The following is a 25495-nucleotide window of genomic DNA, read 5'->3' as shown; positions in this document are numbered from 1 at the left end:
CAGTTTCATCCATTAAAATTTCAGAAATTTAGAAAAATTACTCCTACCCGATTTTAAGATATCATAAATCCGCAATTAATGCACAATTTGAAAAATAGTGAAATATGTAACTTTACTTTGATGCACTCCGTCAGTTTTCGTTACACATTTTGCAATTCTTTAAATTAATATAATTTTTTAACGTTTCGACTCTGTACAAGTGGATTTATAATATCTCTATTAGATTGTATTTCCTATATTAAAAATTTATTTCATAAAATTTGGATTTCCACTTTTGTTTAAAAAATATATTTCACAGGATCTTGACTCACATTTATCCGAGAATCTCCTTTATCCTAACAAATAAAAGAACATTATATGCCGCGGCACTTTATTCGGATACCTAGCTCTCTCTCTCTCTCTCTCTCTTTCTTTAATACCTTCGCCCGCGGTTGAGTCGCCAAGATAAGCGGCCGCAGAGCCCGCGTTAAAATAACTTCGCGTATACGAGCCGCGCATTGAGTAATGAACCCGACGGAAGATAAAGGGCGATTCTCTAATCGAGGGTGCAATTAAAATTTTCGGCAACCACGCGCGCACGGCTCTACGTACGTAGACGAGCCATGCCCCCAAAAAGAGCGCTAAGCTTTGGTAGGAGAAACTGCCAGCCATTAGCGAGAAACATCCCCTAGATACGACGGAGTTCCGAGGCCGAAAGCGAAAGGGAGAGAGCGAGGAAAGCAGCGAGCTAGAGAGCGGGACTAGAACGATAGGGACTGCAGAGCGAAGGGAGGAGGAGGATGAGGAGGGATAGCGGCCCATTTCACGGGCTTTAAACACTCCGCCCCGGAAAGGAGAGAAAGAGAGGAAGGGCGAGGGAGAGGAAGAAAAAAGAAAAGAGAACGCCCGGCAGAATCTGATTCCCAGCCATTCGCCCGCTGCCGATTTCCTGCTTTCTGCACGTGGGGGAGAATCGCGAGCGGATGCGCGCGATACCAACCCCCGCGGCCGTCGCCGGCCTCTCGCCAGCCCGCGGCGCTTCTTCCCGTCCCTTTTTCTTGTCGCGCGCGCACCGGAAAATCCGAACTCGGACGGCGCTCTATCGAAACTCGAAAGAGAAATGACGCCACCCCTCCTCTCTCCTCGGTGGAAAAGGTAGCCGGGGGACTGGAAGATACGTGGCGCAACGCGAGGGACTGAAGCTTCAAAGGGCGATTTGTCGACAGTCAACATGACAAAGACATTAGCCGGCCCGAGGGCGAGAAAGGGCAACCCCCTTTGGACCATTAAGGAACCCGCTCTCTGGCGCGGGCGAAACGGAAAACGGGGACTGAAATGATCCCCCCTGTCCCCCTTGCCGGAGGTGGCAGCCTCGCGGAATTTTCGCTAAGCGATCTCGATGGATGTTACGCGCGCGGACAAATTGATTTTTTTCTACGTCGTCGTCCCTCTCGCGACTCTGTCTCTATCTCTCTTCTTTTCATTTGGGTCCCGACCCCCGTTCACCATCTGCAAACAACGTTTCCACCGAGAAACGACGAGGGAGAACGACGAAGATCTCCCGGCGCTCAAGCCTGGCATTGGAAGCGAATACTGCACCCTTCTGACCGACTCGCTCTTAAGACGACGACGACGACGACGACGACGACGTCGTCGTCGTCGTCGTCGTCGTCGTCGTCGTCGTCGTAGTCTTCCAGTTTGGCTCGAGCGAGAGGATCCCGGAAATCTGGGTCGTTGTCCTCTCCATTTTTCCCGGCGCCTTTAGAGCACGCTCTATAGGATGACTCCGTTTCCGTCATCTCTACGGTGAGTAGATCGAAACCCGCGGCGCGTTTCCAAACCGGCTGCTACGAGAGAGATAGAGGCAAGAGCTCGCTTTCAAGTCGGCTTTGGTCGACGTTCGTGAAGGGGAGGAAGAAAAAGGAGAACGATCGCGCGTGTCCTAAAACTCTCCCTCCTTCTTCACGCTGCTCTTTTCCCTCTTTCATGGCGGTCCTCATTTCGCAAATTTGCAAAACTGATCGCGCGCGCAACTTCGCGTCACATCGCGCCGCTTTAACGTTTCCTTTTACCGCCGCGTCTTCTTTATGACGCCGTGAATTCATGTTTGACTTCTCGTCCCAGGACACTCTCTCCCCGCCTCTTTATCTCTCTCTGTCTTTCTCACTCGCTCCACGCTGTCCCAGGACGACGATAAACGACCCCACTCGCTCACTCACTCGAGATTTCATAAAGCACATAAAACATAGAGAGAGGGACAAAGGTTTTATTTCGCTTGTGACACGCCAATAAGTGCGCGAGCGGCCTTCGATGGACATGATGCATCGAGAAACATATCGACAGCGTGATCGCCCGAAGACAGCGATGACAAACGCCCACGTAACGAGTGACTACTGTCCCCCGACTGTATACACCGACAGGGCACAGATGGTCTCGCTTTCGCGCAGGAAAAGTGCGGTTTTCTCGCGACTTCATCCCCAAGAATAAGGAAGCAGTTCGTGAGAAAACAAATAGCAGCGAAACATCACTGCTTCGATTTTAATTTAGTCTCAGAGCTAATTTCATTTCATTTTATTTCAATTACATCCAAACCTTTCTACACTGAGAGAGAACAAATATCGAAAACATGAAAATATATTCGATAGGTACAAATAACACACTTAATCCAATAACTTGTATTAATAGTCAGGATATTCTCGCGACTTTCATTTATACCGACACGTTCTCTGAGCAATTTAGAGTTAATATATACTGAATTATTTATATCTGAAACTAGATTGGTGTCTCACCAATTTGGGATTGTTTCCTCGCAGAGAAATCGTTAATTCTAAATTGCTCAGAGAACATATCAGTATAAATTGAAAAGTCGCGACTACCAGGGCACATTATACGTGTCTGCATTGAGAAAAATTGTTTTCAAGCGAGGAAATATACATTCTCTCAAAAACATCACTTTTCATGAAAATAATTGTTTATTTTATTTCTTTCTATAACTTTCAATGTTATATTAGTATCCATCGAATAAATATATTTGTTTTTCAGATATTCTCTCCAACGTGCCCTGAGAAAAATATTTGAAAAATATTTACTTACGACATAAAAGATAAAATTTCACGAAAATAAACTGGCATCCCACAGAGAGATATTCAAGTATTTATCTCTTTGTGTGTATCATTCCAACTTGGAATATGTGACAATCTCTTCACACGTGTTGCATTTTTCTCTTTTTGGTTAAACCTCAGTGGCCCCCTTCCTCTCTCTTTCTGTCCATTTCCCGCGACGTAAATATTCGCGACGGTAAGGACCCGCGAGATTTTCCAAGCGGATAGCCCCGACTCTCATAATGGACGCCGATGCGACGGTGACGGTGTAACGAGCGAGCTAGCAACAGACCGAAATACTCCCAAAGTATCTCCGCGACAATAAATATCCCGGGGATATTCTCGATGATCGTCGCGGGAGCTTCCTTAACGCGCTGCACTTCCGGGGTCTCGAAAAGATCTCGCAGGGAGTGCATGCTCACCCCGTTTGGAGGGCGCGTTCGTCATAATAATATCGCGACGCGTTTTCCGCCGCGCGTATTACGGTAACGCGCCATTACCGAAACGCCACGCGCTGTATTTTTACGGTAACGGCGACGCGGCACGACGCCACCGACGGCGCGTACCAACAGCATCGTTAATATATACACACACACTGTATACGCCGTAATGAAAAAGCGTGCAAACGTTACGTTTATCATAAGAGGGGTCAGGAGGAGGGAGGGAGGGGATGGGGAGACGTTATGATAATTAGCCGGCGGGATTACGCTCCTGCCCTCGTTATGTAACCGCCACGGGCGGCGGCTATTGAAATTTGCCGGCGCTTTCGTTTGCGCCCGGTAATGACCCCGATAATAATTAATCGGACGCGTTACTTTCCACGCGCGCGCGCGCGCCCACTAAATCCCTTCCTCGGCGATCGCGTGAATATTTCATCGCACAGTGTAAACCAGCCCCACAATCGAATGTGTCGCCCGTGGGTGATCGTGCGCGAGATCGCGATCACCCCGAGTAGAAAGAGCGACCTCTTCCCCAGCCAGTAACTGGCCAGGAATTTACTGGCTGGTTTCTGGCCAGTTTAGACTGCGCTTGTTGCACCAAGAGAAAGGTATTTATGATCACTATAAATTACGGTCAAAAAAACCTTTTTTTATCGAATTCTATTGTACTGTTAGTGATAGTAGCTTTATATCATTGTTGCTGCTACCATTTTACCACAAAAATATGAATAGGATGAAAAATACTTATACACTGAGAAAAAATACTTGAGAATTATGTGTGATATATAAAATTTATTAAAATACTTGAGGAAATTTGAGAATATTTATTTAAATACTTGAGAATTTATGTGTGATATATAAAATTTATTTCTGTGTAATAAAGTTCATTCCTGTGAAATACATTTTATATAAGTAAATTTTCATAAGTTTTTTTTCTCAGTATAATTTTAGTTAAATCAACCATTCTTTTCTCTCAGCGTGAACAGTAAAAATAGTTAGTTTCTGGCCGTCTTCTAGCCAGTTTTTCTAACTACAAATTTGTCTTTTCACAAAATTCTTTAAATAGTTTTCATAGCTCAATTCCCCTCATATTGTAAAATATATTTCAATATAAGAATAATGTGAAATTCGTCGTTAGGAAAATAAAATTTTCTCGCGTGTAAATTCACTCATTATTTGTACAGTTGTAGCTTTATATTAAATTACTATTTTTTTTTGCCTGGTTTTACACCAGAAACTGACTAGGAAGAATTAGCCAATATTTCCAATACGCAGAGAAACTGCATACTTCCTATTTTTGATTGCCTTGTTCCTGGCCAGTTTCTAGTTATTGTCTAATAACTCCCAGCTAGTAAAGACCAGTGCCAGTTTCTAGTTAGCGGCCAGATTTTTCCTGCAAATTTTCCTTGGGGCGTAAACGCCGCACGTTAGTTGAGACAACGTGTGTATATCCGAGTGCAAACGCGATATCGATCCCCTCGCTGGCGTTTTATCAATCTCCTGCGAATCGGCCGTGAAAATATTTGCGTTTATTAATATTGCGTGCGCGCACTAAAGGGAGCAGAGGATATGTATGAGGAAAATGTACGCGGCTATATCGCTCTCCAGCTCACTTCTACACCCTCTCTCTCTCATCCGATCAAATCGATTCCCACCCGAGCCCGCGTATTTCTTACAGATGGGAAAAGAATTTTTCCGAATGGCCATCAGCGATAGCCGGCACTCACCCGCCATTCCGAGGCCGCGGCCGCGCTGAAGGAAAGATTCATACTTCACGAAACTCCCAGGGTGCGGAGGAACTCTTGCAAGACGACGTCCAACGTGAACGAAAACGACGGAGTCGGAGACGGTCATTTCGATTGGTCGCACGCCCGCGGGTTCTCTCTCTCTCTCTCTCTCTCTCTCTCGCCCCACACACAAATAAGTTCAAACATCCGTAATCTTTCTGCCCTTTTCCGCCTCCGTCTCGCCTCATTCTCTCCCTCCCTTTCTCCCTCCTTCCCTCATTCTCTCGCCCTCCCCGCTACGGACTCGGTCTTTCAACAGAAACTCCCAATAAACCCGGCGCCGCGAAAGGAAAAGGAAAGAGCGAAGAAGAGAGAGAAAACGAATTGGCGAGCTTCCTTATACGACTGATCGAAGCGTTCTCGAGAGGAAAGAGCTTTTCGGAGTCGGGAAAACGCGAGTGGAGGCAGTCGCTACGAGAAAATCCCGGGTGGCGAGTCACGTGGGGAAGAAGAGCAGAGAAAGAGAAGAGAAGAGAGAAGAAGAGAGAGGAGAGAAGAGGTCTGGATCATAGATCGATTCGCGCGCGCGCACACGGAGACAAACATTTCCAATCAACGCGGAAAAGGGACCGGAGAACGTTATCGTCGGGGCTTTCTTTCTCTCTCCCTCTTTTTTTCCTCTGTCTGACACAGCGCGGAAAACCGGCCGAGTCATGGCAGGAGGGCGTGGCAGAGGGGACGAGGGGGGTCGGCTCGTGGCCCGTCGATTTTTATCGAATTACAAAAGGAGGAATTAGCGCGCGAGCTTAGAAATTAGATTTCCTCTCGCGGGGACGGCCAGATGTTTCGCCCGCTTTTCACGAATCGACGTCTGCGTGTCCACCGCCGGGAAACAGCAACAACTAGCGGAGAGGATGATGAAGGGAGCGAGGGGAGAGTGAAAATGAGCGCGCACAGATTTTCCATCTGTAGCCGTAACGCCGCCATTAGTTACCACTTATAAGCTGTTGTGTTAACTTGCGCGCGCGGGAATTAAATTTGATATTTTTTTTTCGTTGAAATTTTCGCATTCACCCAAGACGAAATTTTGATCCTCGAGCTCTTCGATCTCTTCTATTTAACGCCTCTTTAGAATCTACAAGTGACATTTTGTGCGTTTTCCGCCATTTAAAGGAGTATTCCGGCTTGAGAGGTCGCAAAAAAGCGACCTGTTCGGAACTTCGAGAGAAACGAGAAAGCCGTCAAACTATTCTTTAAGTCTTACTTCAAAAATATATATAATATATTAATATTTTTCTTGACAATTTCTAAGTGACAATAAAATGGAGTCCCCATTTCTCGGGCGCGATGATCTCACGAGGAATAAAGAGCGCTTCGACATGCGAAGAGCGGCGTCGACACGATTCGACACCTATCCCCGCGAAAACGCGATTCTTTTAAAAAATACACACGGCGAGAGAGTACCAGTCGATATCGAGGCAGTATCAAAGATAAATGCGCGCGAAGTGTTGCGCAGTTTCATAAATAAAAAGATGAAAAAAAGAAAAATGGCACTCGTTTTCTGTGAAAAAAAAAAATTGCGAGCCAAATTGTCGTTATCGGTTGTCGTTCCGGCTTTCACGAGCGTGAGCATGAATTGTTAATTGTTAATCCGTCCCGGCGAAAGAATAAAATATTTCTCCCTGGTGATTCCGAATGTTTCGAGCGTCCTATATACTACTTAGGAATATTCAGTGTTCTTGACTCACCGAAAGGTCGTTGACGTCCGCCAGGATAGCCGCGGACTTCGTTCGCCGATCGTCTAGCTGCACACTGCGACAAAGGAGCGCGAGGAATCTCGCCGAACCCGCTGTAACAGAGAACAAAGAAAAATCACGATTAACTTTTTCAATTCAGAATTAATTTTATTGAAGAACAATTTTTTTCTCTACTCTCTATTCATTATTGTTTCTAGTAATGTAAAGATGATATCTAATTTTCCAATAAACCACTTTGGAGAAATCAAAATGTTGTTTCAGAGAAACAACCCTTTGATACGCTGCATTATTTTCAGTGTACACTATATTAATTTTCTACTTTTCATACGTCGTAATAATGCACGAGAATATTTTGTATAGTCCACTTTTATAATAAATAAATGCAATATTAGTAATTTGCGATTATTTATAAAATAGTCAATGTTGAAGTACACTGAGAAAAAATACTTAAAAATTTATTTGTAGGACAAAAATTTATTTCACAGAAACAAATTTTATTTCTCAGAAATATATTTTATATCACGGAAATAAATTTTGTATTATACAAATAAATTTCCAAGTGTCTTTTCCTCAGTGTCTTTTCCTCAGTGTAGAGAGACGACGAGTGCCGGTAATTTATCAATTTTTACTATTATAATTAAGTGATAAAATTAAAATTCCGCCTGGAATCGTGAAAGACAAAGTTGCCAACAATATTTGACAGTTTGGCGACAAAAAATATCGATTAACTTGTGTCGATTCAAAGACGTGCTGTCTCAGGGCGACGACGGGACGCTAAAGGGTTAATGAAATCAAAGGGAAGGGGATCTCTGATCGCGGAGAGCAACAGAAGCAAAAGCACGCAAATCCAATACCCGAGGGAGCGAAATAAAAGGTAAGAACCTAAGACGGGAGTGGGGCGAGAATAACATAAAGCAAGAGTCGAAGCTAAAGACTTGAAGGAGAACCAAGCGAGCTAATTAATTAATAATTAGAGGCAAAGTTTTCGACCCGAAGAAATTTCCATCTCGCGCGCGCGCGTGCTTTTCCTACCTCGCGTAATAATCTCGCGGCCAAACAAAAGTCCCGATAGAAAAAGGAGCAAGCAGCGGCGCAAGCAGGACAAACACAGCGGGAAAATAAAACGGGGGAGCGACCGGCGATCGTTTTCTCGGGAATGCACTCGACTGCGAGTTGATTAATGAAATGCGCGGGCTATATCTCGAGCGTATCGCGCGCACATTCTACCGCGGCTTCGCGTTTATATTCCACTCGTTTGCGCTATATTCAGCTCGTTCGGTGTTTACGAGAATGTCTCCCGCGCGCGATATATAAAATCCGAACCGCGTGCGCGCGATTGTGCGGCCGCGTTAACTAATTGTTTCCGTATTATTAGACACCGGGAGAGCGCGCGTGGCCACCCGGCGACGAAACTGCATTAATTGCCGCGAGAACGGCGCGACATTAATCCAGTCTGTTGTTCGCGGCGCTCCGAAGCCCGGTCCAGTTGTTATTTCGCGGCGGAATATTGGCTCTCGCGCCCGGAATATCAAATTACGGGCGCGAACATTAATTGGTACGGTGAATCGCGCGTCGTCGTTTGTGACCGCGAAAGCCGGCTATTCGCGAGCTCATGAGAACTCGCCGCGAACTTGGGGGGAGGGAACCCCGACGCGCGCGTCGAATAATTCGCCATCCGCGCATAAATATGTACGCTTTATCTGCGATATTTGCGAGTTACGTTCGCAAAAGCTGTCCCAAAACTGTGAATCCCAATGTTGAAGTTTGCACGAAACCCGAAGATTCGTTCATTCGGAAGAAACAATGCTGTAAAAGCGCCAAAATTTGCGCCTAAGGGAAATATTTTTAAATCTTATATTTTTAGGTCTGCTAAACTCGAATGCGAGGCTTAAAATAGTACAAATTCCGGGGGACTTTATGAAAATGCAATTCTTTTTACAGAAAAGTTTCGTTTTTATTTAATACTTCTTAACGAACAATAAAAACAAAAGAAGTCTTTTATTAATTTCATTGATTTTTTGTGAATTTAACAAAAAATCTTGACTTCTTCACTTGACATACATTCGCAGCTCTCACCCCAACCGAAACCTACTCCTCTTTTGCTGTCACATATCTTTAAAAAATTTAAGTACACGATAGTTCAGACTTAAAACTTGATGAAATAGCACAACTACAAGAATGAATAAAAAGATACATTTTCATCTGATGGTTATGAGAAACGTCACGTAAAAGGCAAAAAATATGAAAATACATCAGATTTCCTGCGACATGGCTCTGATTATTCTTTTAATTTGATAGCATGCACAAAAAATGGAATACTATTAGGAAATTCGTCCATTTTACAAGCAGCAGACTTGATCATTAATTAATTAAATAACTCCCTGTTCATTTTCTGTTCTGTTGTCGTTCAGTTTTAGTTCAGAGAAAACAACTTTGCTCTTCAGCTGCTGGACAAAAGTTAACACAACCGTCCAGCGCTGGTCCTGAGAGAACTGCATTAAATTTCTACCCTCTATCAGGGATGATTGCAGCAGAGATTGCAGAGATGAATAATTTTTCATTCAAACAGCATCTCGCATAAACAAGTAGTGGTGTCCACTACAGCAGGTGATGAAATATGTAATGGAAGAGGGAGCTTAAGGCTTTCAGTACGAGTGACTTACTCTACCTCTCTCGGATTAATAGCGCATAAAGCACAAAGCACAGGCGTAGGTAACGTTCGTCAGAGTCCTCGTCGATGGACGCTCTATATGCTTCAATCGATTTAGGGGACATCGCGCGGCCTCCTACATCATCGATCGATAATAATGTCCAATGGAACGCCGCGGGTGATATAATAAATCGAAAACTCACACGCGCGCTTCTCTCTCTTTGGCGATCGGCTAGAGCTCGCTCTGATGTTCTCGTGTGTCATTCATTCACACACACACACACATACACACACACGCACGAATGCTCCCGTTCGTTCTCTCAACGACGAGAACGTTTAACTGCATTCCAATAAATAACTTTTATGTGAACCGTCGCGTCGTTCTCGCCAAGATTTAAGGACGACCGTAGTTTAGGAGACAGACCATCGCGCGCGCACGATCCCTCTGATTCGTCCCGTGAACTCCCTAATTTCTATTTCCGCGATGACGTCACCGTCTCTCTCTCTCTCTCTCTCTCTCTTTCTTTCTTTCTCGCCACCCCCTACGTCGGGGCATCCCCTGAGCGACGGCGCGGCGCGGAAGTCGTTAACGTGGTCGCGCGAGGGTGACTCCTCGCGTTCCGTGACAATGACCGTGTTTTTTCTTCCAGATCCTTGGCGGATTATTACGGCGGGCCGAGAGCAGCGACCCGGCGGCGGCTATCAGTCGTCGTCGCGCTCGCGCACATGTGCGGTGAATCACGCGCGTGGTTTCGACATTTCTCTTTTTGTTTTTCATACCGTTGATGCAACAAGTACACGAGCTCGCGGCATTTGCAGCAAGGCATACGCGTGCATACGCGAGCAATTTCGCCGCCATTCGACTTTAATCTGATCCTTTAATTCCCCTGTAATCGTATTACTTTGTACGTCTATATAAATATTTTTGTTTATTCGCTCGTTTCGTCCTATCTCATATTCCGTTTCCCGTGCTTTGTTTCTCTCTTTTTCGGCTTTTTTTTTGTGTTCCATTACCAGACCGCGTTACGACGGGAAATATTCTAACGACGGCCGACGGGGGGTGTGAATTATTACCGTTCCATGTCGCGCGCGCAACTATCAATTTACTAGCGCAACGGTGCTTAATGAAGTCGATGCACACATAAATAATATGCGTCAATACGTTAAATCGCATTAGCGAAGCCATCAACTTCAAATTCGAGGGATGACCAGGAGGCGAAGAGGGAGAGATGGAGAGAGCGACCTTAAAACACTACAAATGCCATGCACGGCTCTTTCATCCGATTACCCCTTCGATTGTTATCGCCCGGCATTAATTCCAATAAATTGTACACCATCGACGCTGCAAATGGTTCGTCGATATTGTCTATGGAACGAGGGGAAAATTGATTCACTGAATCGTTGCGCCGCCGCCGTCGCCGCTTTTCCCGAGCGCTCAAATAAAATTCCATTTGCAGCGAGGCCAAATGAAATCTCGACAACGAAACAAAAAACTCCACGTTGTTTAACGTGAGGCTCTCACCCCGTGCCTCTCTTTTCGCGCTGACAGGTATACAAAGTATCTGACACCAGTGAGGGACGCTAAGCGACACTGAGAAAACGCGTTTGCTATTTCAATGGTACACTTCTCAAAAGTGCAACTTATTAAAACACAGTAATAGGCAAATGAAAGTCAAACGAAAGCCATGTCGCAGGAAATCTGATGTATTTTCATATTTTTTGCCTTTTACGTGTCTTTTCTCATAACCATCAGATGAAAATGTATCTTTTTATTCATTCTTGTAGTTGTGCTATTTCATCAAGTTTTGAGTCTGAACTATCACGTACTTAAATTTTTTAAAGATATGTGACAGCAAAAGAGGAGTAGGTTTCGATTGAGGTGAGAGCTGCGAATGTATGTCAAGTGAAGAAGTATTTGTTAAATTCACAAAAAAAATAAATGAAATTAATAAAAGACTTTCTTTTTATTGTTCGTTAAGAAGTATTGATCTTTTAATGAGTATCTTTTAACTCTTATAGTGGCGAACAACGATATATCGTTGTTAGCAACACTTGCGAAAAGTGCCAACGACGATATATCGTTGCGCATACGATGCTGCCAGACTATCCGCGTCGCGAGAAAAGTCTGTCTCAAAAATAATTTTATAAGACGTTATAAATGGTTGAATTTCTCTTCAGAAATGCCATGTTAGATGTTCCACACGCTTAGGTACATTTTTTTTCAGTCGGCACTAAAAGAGATAATAATGTTGGGAGGATAGTAATGTTTGACAGAATGCCAACGCACGCACCAGATAGATTTCCAACTATATAATGACTCACCGCGTACGTTTAAAAACTGGAAAACCTATCCAACATGTGCGTTGACACTGTAAAACATTATTATCCTCCCGACATTATTAAAAATTATTCACTCTAAAATCAGCTTAGCTCTATAAAACATTATTATCCTCCCGATATTATAAAAATTATTCACTTTAAAATCAGCTTAGCTCTCATTTGTCTATTACTGTTTTAATACGTTTGTTATTTGTAACCATAATCTCATGGAAAAATACAAACTATGGTCAAGAAAATTGTCTTATTTAATTTTACTATGATGTTAATGATGATAACCTTGCGTGCATGTTACTACTATTATTTACATGTCAGAACAAGTAAAAAATAGGAATAAGGTCAAAAATTACTATAATTTCAATAAGACCAATCATTTCTCTTATCTCAGGGCCGGTTGTTCCAACCTCTTGATAAGTTAACTGATAGTTAAATCATATATCTATGTATTCTTTATTTTTCTTCAACTTAGATGAAGACAGATATATGATTAATTATCAGTTCAATTACCAAAAAGTTGAAACCGGCCCTCAGTACTTTCTACAGATATATAGATCAAGTTAAACTGAACAAAAAATTCTTCTGCAAACAAGCACGTAAAAATTTGAGTTATTAATCAAAGAAGATTAACAGAACGATCAATTATGATGTCGCGCGATACGGCTGATAGGTGGTTGTGATAGCGACACTTGTAGATCACTTTGTAGAACAAAAAGAGTCCCCTACCTTTTTGCAAATAACCACGCAGATCTTTAGTTGTTAATTAGAGAACAGTGGTGCGTTATCGTGCGCGATTGGCTGTCAATCTTCTACAATTCGCAAAACAAAAACCTACGCGCATCCTGCAATCCTGCGTGCACCTAGAGACTTGAGTTTCACTGCGAAAGAGGGCGCAAGTTCTCGATGGGAGCAGCGACTTTTGTCTCGGGAAAGTGAACGATAATAAAGACGACGACGACGACGCGGGTTCTCGGATCCCATCGCCGATTATCTCGTGCGACGCTAATTATCATGGACGGAGAAGGAGGCTGCCCTCCCGCTGCGTGTATTATCTCATTACGCTCGTCACGCGACAGGTGACTACTCGACTGCACCCTCCCGTTAAAACAGCTCACCACTGGCGAATCTCCGAGTGCCGCGATACATCTCGTTAGCTCTTAATGCACGGTAGAAGCGAGCGCTCGCGTTATTGAGTTTAGGTTACCGCACCCTAAATCCGTTGCGCGCCCGCTCGTGAAAGGATTTCCCTCTCCTCCATTGCCCTCCATCCGTATCCTTCTGTCTCTCTCCCGCTGCCTCTCTTCCTCCCCGTCACTGCTCTACAATAGGAACATCATTTTTTACACTTCTCTAGAAAACGAAACTATTGAGACTGAATACTTAAGCACGTTGCGCGGAATAATCGGCGGATTACAACGAATAAGTAGTTTCGTGGAGCAGTTCTGTGCAATTAAAGTGGCGGATATAAGAGTAAACAGCTAAAACGGGAATTTGTTCGCGACAGATTAACGTAAATCCAGGAATTCGCAAAAGAGATCTCAGAATATTTCGGTGTGTGCGCATTTTTCAAGAATATTTGCATGATCGCTCTCACTTATTGATTTAATATCGAGAATTAACTCTAATCGCTATTATTATCAACCAATATTTATTCTATTTCCGAAATTTGTGATTTCCTCGTCCCACACATTATTTTTCCCCAAAGTTGTTTAATATATATCAGGTTATAATTTTAATCAACTCTGATAAATCTCAATCGTTATACTCGTCAAAAGATACTTCTGCCTGGACTTAAGCGATAACGTTTATTATCGTTATTGTTATCACTCACTAATCCCCATTTCCGATATCTGATTTTCCGTGCGGCAGCCGAGAAGAAAGGATGTGACGAAACGCGGCCATTGCACCGAGAAAAATCTCGGTAATCTCAGTTAGTTTCGCAAGACACGGCAGAAAAGGATGAAGTGAATTCGCGTACAAGCGGAAGGGCCAGAGAGAGAGAGAGAGAGAGAGAGAGAGAGAGAGAGAGAGAGAGAGAGAGATTTGCCGTTCTCTCTCTCTTTCTCGGCCAGCGCGAGGAGTAACTAACGGTCCGAATCGGACGAGATCTATCGGCAAGAGGTGCGCCGAATGGGAGGAGGCGTAGAATTTTAAGCGACCTCTTAAATTTACTCGGCACCTTGCGGATAAGAGGCGAGTTATCGAGTTATCGAGTTACGCCAGCGAATAACGCTTACACCCTCGCCGGAAGCGCGCTAACGGCGAAACGAAGTTTTCGGTACCGGTAAAGCGGTGGCCGGGGGAGGGGTGGGAGAGGGGAGGAGGAGCCGACGGGGGATGATTCATCCATCCGTCGGAAAACGTAAGTAGGCGATGATGAGCGCGAGAGTGGGAAACGCGGGAGGATTGGAGGCGCGCGAGAGCGGATTGCGCGCGGAGAGGATAAAGGATTGTGGAAGCCGGCGTTATTAGGGATTTCGCGGCAAATTCGCCGCGGGTAAATCCATCGCGCTAATTCGCGCGCGCGCGAGAGAGAGGGAGAGGGTCGGAAGGGAAGGCACGAGAACAAGTAATGAAGCAGCAACTGCGCGAAAAGGGACTCTAATTGTCTTACGTCGGCGCGTGATGTTGAATCTCGCGCGAGGAGCGTCCTCATTATTGAAGGAGAAGTAGAAAAGGATAACTCGGGCGTCGAAAAAGGAGCCCCGGGGGGATCTCGTCTCAACGCCTATCGTAGCGAGATAAATCGTCAGATCGGATATCCGCGTAATCGGAAAAAACGCTTAATCCCGGGAAATGCCGGCGCGAAAGAGTTCTTTATTTCCGCTTATTCAGTGTTTCTCATCGCCCTCCTTTGACCGCGCGGTCTTCAGTGCGAAAGTGCCAGCGAGAAGTGGATCAGTCTAATAGAGCGTTGCAATATTTCGCGAGAGGAGAGGAAGATTCCTTTAAATAAGATATAATTGGCTTCGATTTGCACGCATTCGGGGACTGATAATTCGGGTAGAAATTTAAAACGGAGCCTGGAAAGGGCCTATATATAGTTTTTTCCCACTTTTGCCTAGGTACTGTAAAGACGAGCCTACTTAGGTCAATTTACGAAATACCGCTCCGAATTTGTCTTTCTTAGCCATATTTAGGGTCAAAATGGACAGGCCTTATTAGGAGCATCCACGTCAGTGTCTACTTAGGGCCTAAATTCAATTCTAAATTTGTTTTCCTTGACCATATTTGGGTCCAATAAAAGTAGGCCTAACTTGAATCATTCACGTCAGTACCTACTCAGAACCTATTTACGAAATTCCGTTCTGAAATTGCTTTCCTTGGCCATATCTGGACTCAATGAAGGCAAGACTAACTTGAAGCATGCCTAGCTAGAGACAGACTTGGGGCATGCCCTGATTTCTAAGAGAATATTATTAGTCCGTAACTCTACGTCGATATTGATAAACTCGGTGATCGAAATTGTTTACGATTACAGCAAATGCGCAATTAGGAACATCAGAGTCTTGTAATATTCATGAGTCAAGAAGCTAAAATGGATTAATTGACCCGGATATAAAATGGTCCTGCTGATTTTAAATATTTATGCGAGTGGCGATGTGTTTCCAAAGCGCGTCACGTTTGCATAATTAACTGGATTATCGAGCCGCACAAACGGGACGCTACACGAACTCAGAAAACATCAGCGTGTCGCGCGCTTCGTAAATAAATTATCCCTTCAAATTATTCCCTCAAACGCGAAAAATTCGCGCGACCTCGCGTGTTCGCAAAAATCACCGAGATATTTCAATCCGGCGCGCATAAATCCGCAAACCGAGGCAGGAAGCGAGATTACGTCAGGTAAACCCGAAGGAAGACATCTTCCTTCGAGCCAATTTTTTTTCACCGTGTCATATTCTACGTTTCCTCGGGAAAGACTTCCATGAGAGCGAAAGGTGACCACGTTGATTTTACAAGTAAACAAAACTGTCTGCTTGGAGACAGACTAGAATCGGCGCTTTTAGTCGGGCAAAGAAAACGACGAGATTCTCGACTAGAACATGAATATACGAATAAAGAGAGAGAGAAAGAGAGAGAGAGAGAGAGAGAGAGAGAGAGAGAGAGAGCTTCTTTTTCAAGTGGCAGTCCCGGTGTCTCTCAGAATATTATCGCGAGTCACCGTATAATCCACGAGAGTGGTTCCCCCGCGTACCTTGACTTTTCCTTTCTTCGGCTCGAATCGACCGGAATGCAAACAACTCGAGCGCCGTCATCCGGGATGGGACCGGGCCGGGACGCGCCCCACGCGTGCCGCTGCTCTAACGGCAACGAGGACGACGAATTCTCCGTGGTGTCGGCTCCATTACTTCGTCATCACTGTCGCTATTACGCCCGCCGTATCTCTCTACCCTCGTCACACGACAGCTCAACTCACGACGACCCTCTCTTGGCGGCGAGCCCTGCCTTCCGACGCACAAACACCGCGCGCGAGTCCGGGGTCTAACGACTCTAGCTGCACGGCACATCCGTCCACGCACACGTCGTACCGCCGGCACCACCACCACCACCACCACGTGTAGCGTGTCCCGGCGATAAATCATCCCGATTCGTCGTCCCTCGTCAACGTCGCTCTCGCGCGGATCGACTCCCGCCGGTTAATTGACGGCTCTCCCTCGCGAGGACAGACCGACACGGAACTTGACTGCTCGCGTACGACTACGTCGTGTCGCGACAACCTTCTTACGTGTGCGAGTTAAAGGGTGCTGTATATGTGTGTTCCGTAGGGCGTTACAACAATACGATCGGATACGTCCGTTACGCGTGATCGCGGCCGTTTAACAATGACTGAGCTTTTGGACTCGAGGAAGATCGTTTTTACCCACTGTCCCACTGTTTTTCTCCTTTATCAAACGGAACGAAGTTCGGCGTTCTCTTCGGGTAATCTTGAAAAGACGCGGCAGATCACGGTCCGTTAATTTCGTCGTTGGTTTTCACGGAGGAACCACTAACATGGCAAATAATCATTATTAATAATCCTGTATTTTACGATCAAATTCAAGAATTTCCGCACAAAGGAAACTACTTATTCCCCGCACACGGGAGGAGGAATAATTTTCGTTTAAAAAACGCAACAGTAATAACTTTTAAGAGCAAGAGTTTTTTTTTAAGTAAACAGGTAGCCGTTGAAAAAGTAGGAAAGATAATTTCCAATTATTTGAAAATTCATTACGCTCAAAAGCTCCACTAAATTCATTCATTCATCTCAAATATAGCTCGTTGCCTATTCTTGAAAAAGTCAGAGCACTTACACAGAAAAATACCGTTGTACTCAGAGAAGCGATTATTCATTTCACTTTCCATCCTTTAACTGATAGTTGTCTTTGACAAAGAATATTTTCTTGATAACACATTCTTCAAATATACTCCCCACGGAATTGAGAAAAGTTCATCATCACGTACTCAAAAGAAGAATTCATTCTCTTTGCGAGAATATGGTAAAACTTCATCGAAGAAAAAGTTGGCTCGACTCCGCGTCGTAAGTAAACCGAAATTTTGTTTCAACTTGGTGTTCTTGATTGAAAAGGTGAACTTACTAGGATTCAGAGTATACTTTGAATAAACGCGCTGCTTATAAGATACTTGAAACAAATAACGACTCGTGAAACACATGAGACGAATAACATTTATTATAATACATAACTAATAACATAATTAATAATAATAATTAATAATATAAAATAATATTAATAATATAATAATAATATAATATATAAAAATATAATTAATAACATTTATTTAAATGTTAATAACATTTATTTAATTTTTATTTAACATTTATTTAATTTTTTTGTGCGTGTTCTTGACACTTTAATACAAAAAGTCAATTAGAGCGCGATTAATCGCTGAGGAAAATGCGAAAACGATCGAGTAGAAATTTAAAACGGGATCTAAAAGTTTTTTCACTTCTGTCTAGGCACTGTAAAGGCGAGTTTACTTAAACCTATTTATGAAATACCATTCCAAATTTGTCTTTCTTGGCCACATTTAGACACAACAGACCTTGTTAAGGGCATTCACGTCAATGCCTAACTCGTCAGAGCCTTTATAAAATTCAATTCCGAATTTGTCTTTTTTGGCCATATCTGAGTCCAAAGCAGACCTATCCACCCATCAGTACCTACTCAAGGCCTACGAAATTCCACTTCGAATTTACCTTTCTTGGGCATATTTAGACTCAACGAGGGCAAGCCTTGTTAGAAGTATTCACAACAGTGTCTACTCAGAGTCTATTTATGTAATTCCGTTTTAATTTTACCTTTCTTGGTCATATCTAGATTCAACGAAGGCAGACCCAACTTGGGGCATTGCTAGCTAGGGTCTTTGCAGACTTGGGGCATGCCCCGATTAATTTCTACCCGAATTGTCGCTTGTGGACGACAGTCTCGGTGACAATCGCCCGGTCTAAATGTCGTCTGTTGGATTTCCTACCGAACGTCGCGTTTCCGCGAGCGCGCGAAACTGGTGGTCACCGGCTTTGTTTCGGAAACTGATACACTGGATTCGCGGCCAGCATGTCCCCTTTAAACCATTAACCCAAATAATTGGCGATTCGCCAGGCCAAGCGGCGCGCATTCGAGGCCTGATGTATTGCCCGAAACCACGTTAACCGTCCGGTTAAGACAATCCCACCGCAACAGCAATTCCATTAAGCGCGATCGCGTAAGCGATTGCTCTCGATCGTTGACATCTTAACGTCGCGCGTCCGACTGTTCTCCAGCTAACCACGCGCCTCCACCGCGATTCACGACCGTGCTAAACGCGACGCATTGCCATTTCGCGCGTGTAAATCCGTAAAGTCGTCACACGCGCGCAGAATGCGTTTCTGAACACGGATGATCGCTCCCGACGACACAAACGAAAGCGACGAAGCTTGTATTTGCCATAATTACCTCGTCGCTGTCGTACACCGAGACAAAAAATACCTGAAAAGTATAAAGTATTTATTCAAGGGGCATATTTACTTAAATATGACTTCTTTTTTTAACCCTCCATTATCCTCGCTCGGCTGACGAAAGTTAGTGTTCTCATATGGCCAAAATTCCGTGCCTGTTATTAATTAAATTTTTTAAAATGAGAACTTAATTATTCCTCTATTAATACAGCTTCACACATAAAAACGAGTAGATTAAAACATTGATTTATTATCGATCCATCAGAGTAAAGTTTAAATTTGTTAACAGCACGAGTCGCATTAACTTCACATATTTATCCCGTTATGAGTGTACACTGTTAAATATTGGAGGGTCGAATTTAAATCAATTTCTTGAGTTAAATAATATTTAGTTATTTCTAACTATCATGTGTGTCAAAATTTACTATTTTAACACAAAACATGTGTTTAAAAAATAACCACATCTAATCAATCCATTCAAAACAATTTAAGTCATTTTTTACTAAAACAAAGGTTACATTAACGTGCACATAATAAAAAATAAACTAAATTTTAGTCAAATTTAATACATTTCTTAAGTTAAATTATTTAATTCCATTATATTAGTTAAATTAACGACATATTTAGTAGGAGCAGTGGCGATTTATAGGAATGGTTAAAAATAACTCAAATTGACTTATAATTTGACACTACGGATTTAACAGTGCACGTTAACACTTCCAAAGTTTATTAATAAAAGTTATAATAACAAAATTAAAAAAAAATGACAATACAAATATAATCTAAAAGATTGTTAATGAAAAGCCAGAAAGTTTCAAAGCCAACTGTGAGAAGCTACTTTTAATTAGCAGATAAGAGAGAGAACACATTAATTCGTATTGATATACGTATTTTTGTATTGAGAACAATTTATTTTTTAAAAATTATTATTTTTAATTGAGAAAATGCATATTTATCTAAAAACGTAGCATTTCATAAAAGCAATTGTTTATTTAACTTTCCAGTAATCTTGTATCAAGTGGACGTTTAGTTAAAATTTTATTTTCTAATTATATGAAAGTAGCTTATGTAACATTTATAACTTTGAAGCTCTCCGACTTTTTATTTACCTTTTAGATTATATATGTATGATCATTTTCTTAATTCCGTTAATATAACTTTTACTAATAGATATTAACCTTTCATTCCTTTCGTATAAGGCGAGCGTTCATGAAATTTTATTTTCTAATTATAAGCTACAGTGTTATTAGTAGCCGTTGAGAATAAATATTTCTTACTTTTTAAATATTTCTTTCTCTGAATATAGTTATCTACTTGCTGATATATTCATCTCTATCAATTATAGCCATCGATGTTTAACATAATTGTCCATTATTCTAATTCGTTCATACGGACACGAGCTCCATTGTTACTCCGTGTAATAACATTTGCGCGCAATTACATTTATTAATTCATCCCTTTAACATGGCCCCGTGGCCGAGAAGGGTGCTGAATTCGCGGACACGTAGCTACCCTTGTTTCGCGATGCGTGTGCAACGGGTGTAACGCGGACGTGCTGCGTAATAAAATCGAAATTTGTCTCCCTCTCCCTCTCCCTCTCTCTCTCTGTCTGTCTGTCTGTCTGTCTGTGTGTGGCAGAAAGGGCGGAATGAGGGGACGAACGGGGTGCGCAGTAGCGTAGGGGCGTCCGAAAGCGGTGTGGTGCATTGTCCGAGCGCAAGTCGCATGTCGGCCGCGCCGTCTGCGACTATACTTCATAGCGAGTCCGCGCGCTGGTCGCATGCAAGTTTAATCTTCTGGAAGTAACGCAAATGCAGTGTGTAGCCCGCGCACTACCTCTCTCTCTCTCTCCCTCCCTCCTGCTCACTCTCTCTCTCTTTCTCTCTGTAGCCTGAATAATGCATTTATGTGCGCGGATATGCGCCGCGAGGATTCGCAGCCGCCCGTTCGAGCGTGTCGGAGTGCCACACGCGCGATGTGCCGCCATATTTCGAGAGCCGCCCGTTAAGTTTCCGTCCCGCGGGCGTGATTGCGATATTTACATCTTGCGCGAGACGCGACACGTTAATGTCCCAGAAAGAGATACCGACTGCACTGCGGTTTTACGCGACCACTCGAGGTCGGCCGACCGCCCGAGACCCGACGGCATTTCGCGCCGCGAAACCTTCGTTTGCGAGAATGGATATCGACGAGCTGTCTCGGCAGAGCTCGCTTCCACGGGTCATCTTCAATACTCATATGTACGTTGCTCGAAAAGAGAAAAAAGAAACAAAAAAAAAACTGCTAGTAGATTTATTATTATGCGGCGAGAGAGAAAAAATGGTTTATCTTATTGAAATCATCATTTTCTATGCGAGCCGATTTTTTAACACGCTTTTTTTAAATTTCTTTGTGTTTGTTCTAACTAATAAGTAATAGCACGAATGTGCACATATACTATAAGAGAAAAATATCTGAGAGACAAAAAATATTTTTCCACTCTCTCTCTCTCTCTCTGTCACGGCGAATACTAATAACATATTTACCTATACTAGTCTATATGTACAAAATGAAATGTCTGTCTATATGTTCTCGATAAATCTTAAAACTCTGACAGATTTGAACTTTTAAAATTTTGCATAATACGCAGGACCCTGAAAAAAATACATGCTACTACGAATCGGGACTACATCCTTCTCCTGATTTATCGTCTAGACTTTCTGATAACCCGGAGAATGCCGGGCAGTTTAAGCTGATACAAAATTTCTCAAATAAAAAATACTTTTTCACAAGAGAGAGACAGAAAAAGAGAGGGGAGAAATATTTTTGTCTCTCAGATATTTTTCTTTCACAGTGTATGTGCACATTACTGCTACTACTTGTTAGTTAGAACAAACACAAAGAAATTTAAAAAAATTAGCTCACATAGAAAATGACAATTTCAGCGAGATGAATTTTCTCCGAACTTCAGCTTTTCATGAAAAAATAATTATTTATTCCACTTGTAAATATAAAAATTCAGATTTAAGTATGTCATTAGTACCCAACGCGCGCATATATCTCATTCTTCAGATATTGTTCTCTCAGTGCAAAAGTTTCTTATCACTAACATAATTATCAATAACATCGAAATTGTCGATTTTTATCTTATAATTAATAGAATCATGAATAGTTAATAGAATAGTTAATGGTTATTGCACGTTTGCACTCGACGACAATTTAGGAACGGGCCGGCCGCTGTTTCTACGTCTCGACTGCCCTTTTTGCGCGCAAGAATAGATTATTCTGCGCGCGCGGTCGCTATCGTTTTCCGAAACAGCGCGGCGCAGAACGGCACAAGGAGCACCGGTTGAAGCGCGCGTTCGCCCCGTTAAACGCAGTCCCTTCGTCAAGGAACTTGCCGAGGGTAATTTGGCGGGTAAGGCTCTAGTGCCGCGCATGAGTCCAATATTTGCATCGTACTATGCGAGCTCCCCGGTATTGTAAGTCAATCTCGTGGAGAGTTCAATCTATCTTACGCGAGCACGACGAGATCGATGTCTGGGAATCAGAATTCTACGGGGCTCGTGCGCGATGCACTCGCCCCGCTTCGAGGGGCCCCGTGATCAAACAGCCGCGAGATTAAACTTGTATCGTGATTTAACTATCTATTACGTGATACCGCTTGTGGCGGCAAATTGCATCGATTCTCGTTCGACGTGCACCCGCGCGACGGCAAGAGATCGTTATTATCGCGAAGAGGGCGAAGACGCCGCTGTGTAATTTCCCCCGTCGACTCTCGCGAGATTCGAGATCATAAATTTCGTCGGAACGAACGAACGAACGAACGAACGAACGAACGAACGAACGCGCGGGATATATTTTCATTCCGCGCTGCGAATTTGCACGTCGCAGCGACTTTCGGACGAGCGGAGAGGAGAGGAGGAGCGGTAGCTGGGAAAAACACGGGCGACGGGCTAACAATTTGGAATAATTAATTAAGCTTAATATTCACAGGTTTAATTCAATTATTTCTTTCTTTTTTTTCTCACACACCGTGCGCCTCTCTCATCTTTCTCTCTCTCTTTCTCCCTCATCGCGGGAATATATTTAAATCCAATTAAATTTAGTCGAAATTTAATGTACATTTCGCGGAATATGTGCATGCCGAGAACACGATGATTACATCTCGACACTGCGCCGCCGCCGCCGCCGCCACACACACGGGTTTTCGTATTTACATTGCCCCCCTTACGTACATGCGAGTGCATTAACCCAACGCCACATGAATTATGAGAGCACTATCTCTTCACCGGGGCGACCACAAATTAGTTTCAATTACCACCGGAGGACCGGCTTTGATATGATAACAACCAAAGCGAGTCATCGCGCGCGATACTTTCGGGGGCGCGTCGCGAAAGCCAAAACAGCACACATCCTTCTTCCGCAACGCGCCCCGTATTTCCCATATTAACGCGTCGCTCACAAAAGCTCGCTCGTTCACAGACGAAAAATCGCAAACTCGCGATTTTCAACGTGATTTCCTCGATGTAGCTCGCGAAAAACGGCACGGAGCAAATAATGAATAGCAGATCGTAACTAAACAATAACGTTGGTAATAATAATAGATAAAGTAGATCGTAACTAGTTGGTTGGTTACGGGAATAAGTTGGCAAAATCGATTATTTCTACTGTGCTTTAACAGATCTTAGAATCAAGCAAGTAGGAATTCAAATTGTCTTTGACAAAAATCTTGCTTGCTTAATTCTGCAACGTGTTAAAAAAATAGCAGAAATAATCGGTTTTGCCAACGGTCTCCCCTACACACAAAACGAATGTCGCAATGTCGCTCCAATTTTTTCAGATTCGACCAGCTCGCTGCTCCGGGCTTTCTGCCGTTTCGCGAGCGTCATTACTCTCCCTCCCCCTCTCCCGAGTGTAATCCGCCACCCCGTCGAGTAATCCGCCGCGATCTAGATGGCCGAGACATGGGACTAACGGAACGAATCAATTTTCGCTCGCGTCAGTTTATATACACCGTGGAAAGAATTCGAGACGGCCCGGGGATCAACGTAACGAGTACGACGAATGAGCGCGCCCGTATCCCCTCGGCTCTCTCACGCTGTCGTAACGTCTTAATTCCCGTTAAACGTGTTTAATGTACGGTGCACATCGGAGGAGCGGAACGACGACGACGACGACGACGACGACGACGACGCCGTGGAGTGAGAGAAGCGTGGCGAATCGTAGCTCGTTCCTTGTTCCGCAAGCTGCTCGGAACCGCGAGCGGAACGTTTAAGGGCGCGCGCGCACGTTGCGGAACGGAAACTTTGGCAGAAAAAGCTGGCGTTCCTTCAATCTGTTGTTGGTAGCTCGCGAAACTTGGCCGGATATTCAGCCGCGTTTTATTAATAGCGACGAAAAACGGTGGATACATGCCACCGTTCAATTAGGGCATCGTTCTACACTCATTCTTTGCCAGTTTTCTGGCAATTGCCCGATCTCGCGTCTGCAAAAAGACTAGTCTTTCCAGTCAATGGAATCCCCGACGACTTCAAGCAACTTCTGCAAGCTCCTGATAATACACCGGAAGAAGCTTTGGTCGGGCTGGTGAGATATGAACAGAGCAGAAATCGCTGGCAGGAGCCAGCAGTATTCTGTTAATTCCTGGTTAACAAGATTCTTAGTTAACTATGTTAACTTGAACAGAATTCTGGTAATTTCAAGCGGATTTTTGCTCTGTTTATATTTCACCAGATATTCGGTTAATACAACCAAATTTTTCCTTTCCACTTTTTTTTCCAATATGCAACATCTCAGTTTTACTCGATTGAGAAATTGATTCTCGCGCGTAGTCGGCCTTAAGTTTTCAGTTTTCGTGACTGTGAAATAATTGAATCTGTGCATTTCTCGCTTCCGAATTCAAGCCTCAGAAAAATCACAGTGAAACTCAATCACGAGGAAGATTGGTGTTTCCTTGATTTTTATGTAAGACTGCATTTTCTCTATTTCGTCTGGCTTACGCGTGTAAAACGCATTAAAACGCAACTGGAGCCGACAGATATCCATATTGACGAGGATGCATATTTATTTAAAATTACATCGACTGAGAGGGAGAGAGAGAGATATATATATTTGAATATTTTCCCAGAGACGCAGCCCCGGTAATTCAGATTTCGCTCGCCCAATCACTATCATCCTCGTCGTCGTCGTCGTCGTCGTCGTCGCTGCTTCTCTCCGTCTCGTCCTGCTCTCACTCTCTCGAGTCGATGCAGGCTGCATTATTCAGAAGTATCAACGCCGTCGGTAGGCCACGGGCGGTGCGAGGCGGGGCAAATTACGCGCGATTCGTTAGCAGAAAGATCGCCGAGCCGGTAATTTATAACGGTGCGGGGCCGCTCCGTTGCTACCGGTTGCGCCATTTATCGCGCGATGCTTAACACGATTTTCGCGTGTACGGCCTGCTTAATATATTCGTGCGATCTGTGTTCTACAATGCCGAAATATCGCGCGGTTGCGCGTGTCAAGCGGTCGACGATTTATGGACTACGGACTTCTCGCGCGACCCTCGAATACGTTTGCTCCGAGTGGCTTCTGTCCCTCCCCCCCCCCCCC

At 43.8% G+C, this 25495-nt stretch overlaps 1 protein-coding gene across 3 annotated transcripts in view; it reads right to left on the bottom strand.

Annotated features, from left to right (window-relative positions):
• Positions 1-25495, bottom strand: part of LOC116848219 (connectin-like) — a 334937-nt gene that overhangs the window by 266353 nt on the left and 43089 nt on the right. For all 3 annotated transcript variants that reach the window (XM_032824092.1, XM_032824093.1, XM_032824094.1), the window contains one exon: positions 6996-7096. The gene's annotated coding sequence lies outside the window, so the exon portion shown is untranslated. The remainder of the gene's footprint in view (positions 1-6995; positions 7097-25495) is intronic.

This window comes from Odontomachus brunneus, unplaced genomic scaffold (genome assembly GCF_010583005.1).
Source record: "Odontomachus brunneus isolate Ranch 3 - 2012 unplaced genomic scaffold, Obru_v1 Obru_scaffold_091, whole genome shotgun sequence".
Classification (NCBI taxonomy): domain Eukaryota; kingdom Metazoa; phylum Arthropoda; class Insecta; order Hymenoptera; family Formicidae; genus Odontomachus; species Odontomachus brunneus.
Note: the sequence above shows the minus strand (reverse complement) of the source record. Positions and strands in the feature narration are given on the sequence as shown.